We start from the raw sequence: 6,000 nt of genomic DNA, 5'->3' as shown, positions 1-6,000 counted from the left end.
GGAGAGATTTAACAAGAAGAGATACCAATGTGAGTTGACAATCTGCCTATCTTGACAGAAAGCCACTTCTTACAGACATGTTGTTTCACCCTCCAGGACAGGATTCAAATAGCTAGTTTCAACTCTACTGGAGTGGACTAGTGGGACTGACCACTCTCATGTGTTCTGAGGAAGGATTACCAGATCCAAAACATTAACTCTGATTTTTTCTTCACAAATACTGCCAGATCTGCTGAGTTTTTCCAGCAACTTCTGTTTGTGTACACTTATGAGTAGCTTGGGTTTGAGTGTTAGCATGCTGTAAAGATCACAGTCAAAGAACTATCCCCTAGTTACCCCCCGTGTTGCAGGTAAAGGCACTCTCTAAGCCCAAGTGCTGCAAACCAGTTAAAAGGAAACAAGGCAACAGGACACTCTCTCTCACTGTGATTCAGCCTACAAAACTAAGAATCTCTAAAGCAACTGTTCAGCTATCAAACTCAAAGCTACAGTAAAGTAACTTTCACTCCAACAGTTAAACCATTCAAATATTCACTCTTTGTCAATGATTTAAAGGCTGACAATAGGATCCCTACAATGTAGGAAGAGGTCCATCTGCATTGTCTGCAGTCTGCACTGACCCTCCAAAGATCATCACAACCTCACACAAACAGTCATCCAAGGCTGGAATTGAACCTGGGTCCTGGGTACTATGAGGCAGCAGTCCTTACCAATGATCCACCATGCAACCTGTGTGCCTTTTTAAAAATTCTTTTGTATTTTTGGACCTCGTTTCTACTCTGTATGCATGCTACAGCATTGTTTTTTTGTGTTTAGTAATTAATAAACTTTTGTTTATTAATTCAGAAAAACCTGGTTAAATTGGCTCCCTTTAAAATGTAAGTTCAGTTGCTTCTGGGAGAAAAGTATTGACAAAGGAAGGGATTCTTTTTGAATTAATTTTGTTGCAACCAACCAAGGGGTTTGGTGGATAAAGAAATGGATCTGGTTCAGGTATAGTTTGGGCCGTAGGGCTAAAAGTTAATGATGATATTCGACGGCTACATAAGAAAATGGATTGTACAGGATGGGCCAATAGGCTGGGAGAGTTTAGAATAATACTTAACAAGCTGCATGACCTTAAATGAGTCCTGTGTACATTCCTTTACAAGCTGAAGATGAGACCTGCACTTGTTTGCCCATCCTGTGTTGTCTGTACCAGCCAGCAGTTTTGTCTTGCTGTATCTGCTTTCTTTACGCTGGCTGTTTGTCACACTGTGTAAGAGAGACAGAGAGAGTTTTATTCCAAGCTGCTGCTGCTGTTGGATTTCACTTCGGCTCAGAATCACAAACAGTGCCAGGAACGAACCTAAGCCTCCAGGCCAGCCATCGATTGAGAGATCCCCAACAAGTAGAACAACATGAGACTTGTTGCTTTTTCTAGAAAGGTGTGAGCATTGTTGCTTTTTTTCCTCTTTTCTTTTCCATTTGTTATTACCACTATAATGATTTATTATTATTTAATAAACATTCATATTTAAATAAATTGCTGTTGTTGAACCTTCTCCTGATTATATTTACCCCAATCTGAAAAGAAATGCTCAGATACGTGCTGTGATCCAAAGCACCTTTTGGCGATGAGGATGGGATTTGGGAAAATATTTAAGAGAAGGGAAAGGCAACCTGGTATTCCAGAGCCTTCGTATTCCAGGATGGAATGCAGGCAGACTCTGGATTTAGGTCTGTAGCTAATTTGTTAGCACAATTATGGATGGTCATAATGGGAAAAAGAGAGAACGGAGGGTCTTTACTATAGGCTGTCATACATGAGTGCTAGTTGGAGCCAGGCTTCCCCAGAAACAAGGACAGTGTATCACAAATGGGATGGATATTGTTAACAGCTTTGTGTTCTACATGTAGGGAATTGGAAGAGTGCCAGGCCACATATAGACAGGTTGAGTCCGCATTGATGGCAGTAGAACTGTGCAATGTTATCCTAACAGAAGCAGTTAAGACTGCCCAGGAGAGAGCTGAGAAGGCAAAGGAGAAACAGAACCAGATAGTATGCTGTCTGGCAACAGCACAACAGAAAAAGAGAGAAAAACACCGCAACTTGAAAGTTGACCCACACAAAGTGTGCATGTTATTAACCTCGCAATGAGACCCCGACCATTGGGATGGAGACATTCAGTGTTCATCTGATTCAGAGTCTGAATGAACGGACGGGGAGGGAAATGCTGCAGCTCCAGAGCCATCCTAAGGTAAGGGACTAATAGCACGATGTCTAATTACAAATAAGGCAAAACAATGAGGAGGACAGAACCCATAAAATTCGAGAATAGTGAGAGATTACCCTATGTCCAAATTGCAGGATTTGGCATTACGCTTTAAGCAGAAGTTGAGCAAACCCTTGGCCTCTTGGTTGATGCGGTCATGGGACCAGGGTGCAGCCCATATTATGCTGAGTGCCACAGAGTGAGGGAATCTGGAAGCACCAAGTGTTGATCCACATGTGAATAGTGTCTTTAGAAACATAGGACAAACTGAATCATTGTGGAATGCACCGACACTAGCTGTAGGAAACAAGTATCCTTCCCCAGTAGACTGGGAAGGCGATGTTGAAAAATGGGAGAGCATACCAGAAGGTATAAAACGTTTGAGGGATTTGGCTACGCAAGCGGTTATGTATTTTCCATAGTTTCAGGGTCCAGATCAGGAAGCTTTCACAGCTGGAATGAGGAGCTGGCTAATGTGAAGTGGTCCAAGTGGATGAGATATGCCCTATTGGCCCTATTAGGGCCAACCGAGGAACAGGCAATGGGAGAGGTATGTTTGTTGTTAAGACAGTTAAGGGATGTGGAGGCAAAGAGTAAGGTCCACCTGAGCAAGTGACAAACAGGGACAACAAGTTAGAGATGGGGTGGGTTCGAAGGTGAACCAAAAGATAACCAGAAGGGAAATATGGACTGCATTACTGAAAGCTGGAAATAGAGAGGAGTAAGATAGACAGAATACCTATGAGTGCCATGTAAAATATGTGGAGAACCCACTGCTGTCCGAAGCAAAAGGAAGTAAGAGAGATCAAAGCAGATGTGGAGGGAGGAAAGAAAAACCAACATAAGGCAGGGTTTGCACTCCACTCCAACACAGAAAATGTTGAAAAATTGATAATACATAAGAAAGCTAAAGCTGTTCCAAATCAGAATTCATTCACTAAACATGTGCATGCCTTTCCTTCTGACTAGCACTGTCCCACTGCAAATAGGCAGATTGCACAAAGTAAAATTCATTCACCTTTTATGAAAGATGTCATGATTTCAGAAACTTCACCTTCCTTTCACACAGACTGCTTCAATACTAAACCCAGTACCAACATGTTTGGGCCTGTCAAGAAATTCAAACCCATCAGTCAGAAGCCTGTACAGAAAGTTGAGTGCTTACACAGTTCTCTAAAGGAAGCTATCCAATCAGTGCAAAACAAAGAATGGCTTAAAAAGATTTCTTATACAGTGATAAAAAATTTCTGATACAGTGATAAATGGAACCTTAAAAAAGATTCATTTATTGCACCAGAAAATGAACACTCTGCACTTTTGGCATCAATTGGAGCACACTGGAATTACAAAACTGAAACAGACAACTTCTGCAGTATCAAAACAGCTACAGGATATAAGGGAATATTCTCAAACAGGACAACCAGCCACTGAACCTTGTGCTCCTCTTCCTCCTCCTGCTCCTCCTCCAGATTTTCCAAAGACTGAGAAGTTCACTAATAAATCTGTTGTGAATGTAGAAGAGGCATAAACTGCATTATTAGAAGCGACTCAATCTGGCACCGGTGCAGCTCACTTAAGAAAGGTCTCTGTTCCGAGAAACACAGTTCAACTCAATGGAAGGCCATGTTCTGCACAAAAATCAAGCTGCTCAAGCCCATGCATTTCCCAATGAGCAATGTTGGAAATAATCGCATAATGACTTTAAAATGTCATTCAGAATACTTTCAAGAATGCGGAAGAAGTGTTAACCTTTTGTGGTCTGGTTTGAATGCCCCTTTGTTGGTTGCTAAATGTTGTCTTGTACAATTTGTGTCTTTTGGTTTCCTGGAGCTCGAGATCTGGGGATACTTTGAAATTTTAGTTTGCATTTTGGGAATGTCTGGTGATTTGAAACTGTGTTGTGTGCCTGTATCAGTGTGGGACATGTATGGTTAATGTAATATCCTTTCAAGAAACCATCAGTGGTTGTGTAAAGCAAAAAATCTGCAAAATGTTGGTTTAAAAATTTGGTTCATAGAGCTCGGTAAAAATTTACCTTTTGGAATTGGCTCCATGTTGTGTTTGGATTTGGGTAAATTTTAATTCCAGAAATTACCATGCTTGGAATTTCATGGCCAGAATGAACATCCTAATATTGTTTTGATATATGAGTGAATCTTTAATTCCGAATGATAAGATTGACTCAATGTTAATATCCAAGCGATAGGGATGTTGGAATATTGAAAATTCAACTCCCTGTGTGTGAGGAGTTTCGGAAAGGCAAATTTAACAAAGGTGTGGGCTTTACCTTCGTTCAAGGAGGAGGAGAGAGGGACGATATAATTATGTGCAGGAATTTACACCCCACCTCCTTTTTTCAATCCATTGGAGATTAACACTAATTAACCCATTCTGATTGTTGTGGAATGGTTGGAGATTGTTTGTTGATTTTAAAAATTGGAGACACTGAAGACTGAACCTGTTTGCAGAACTTCAACATTGCAACATCGTGATGGATGAAGTACCCTTGACCCATCAAGCAATTCATCAATAACACATTTCAGTGTTGGAGAAGTACTGTGAAAATATCAATTGTAGTGAGTGTCAGGAATCCTGAAGCCACTGACCCTGGGTGCACTTAAGCATGTCATGACAAAAACTATATTAAGACTCACATGCCCTGGTATTCGAGAACATTTAAATGGAATAATTACCTGAAAATTTAAAGGGATTCTGGAAAATGATAAAGTGCATACACACACAGCCTCAATGGCTCAATACGTTAAAAATGGTTAGTAATTTTAAGGGAGCAAGCAGAATATTGAATGTGGACAAACTTACATAGAGATATATAAAATATCTAAAATGAATTGTCAAGTAACTTTTAAAAAAATGTGGGTCATCTTAGAGAAAGAACAAAGTATGTTGTGCCTGAATCAAACAGAAAAATTTGACTTCTGTTTTAAAATATTATAAGATTATGTTCCACAGACTATCAAAAAATCTCTACAGATCTCTGTTAATCAGATATGATGGTAATAGTTAAATTGCAAAATTGGAGAGATAAGTAAAACTTCGTAGATCATTTGATAAGATCATGTGGGAGTCAAGAATGCATGACATGGTCTTGGGATACTGATATAAGTGTGCAAAAGTGAATGTTACCTCAGAGGTAACAAACATGAGACAGTACAAAAAACAAGCACTGAAGAACGGGTCTCAGACATTTACACTTACTTGACAAAAGGATTAGTGTGGCCTTGAAGAGCATAAAAACATAGTTTAAATGGTAAGACACTAACACAAAATCTGTAGAGAAACTGACTTTAAAACAATTAATGTAGTATTAGTGAAAGGGATGTAAAAAGAATTACAATCGAAATAAAAGTGTGTTTGGTTATTATGTCAAAATGCTACTGAAATGGAAGAATATGAATTCTGGGAGCAGTAATGGTGGACTGAGTGAAAGGGCCCATCAGATGACATACAGATACCCATCTTGAGTGTTTGTATGATGTATGTACTCCAGTGTTTACCATGTATATTGTATTTCAAAAGGGGGTACCTGCATTTGGAAGTTGTTACCACTCAATGATACAATCATTCATACAATTAACAAAGAGGCAAACATATATATGATGTTATTTTACAGTTATTGGGTGAGGTGGTCTGCGGATAGGGAACTGGAGGATAAAAACAGAACACAAATTAAGGAATCTGAATGTGGAATATACTGAATTTTAGAGAAAATTATGCAAGTAGATTA

The sequence above is a fragment of the Rhincodon typus genome, chromosome 9 (assembly GCF_021869965.1).
Source record: "Rhincodon typus isolate 14 chromosome 9, sRhiTyp1.1, whole genome shotgun sequence".
Lineage (NCBI taxonomy): Eukaryota > Metazoa > Chordata > Chondrichthyes > Orectolobiformes > Rhincodontidae > Rhincodon > Rhincodon typus.
This window is presented reverse-complemented; position numbering follows the sequence as displayed.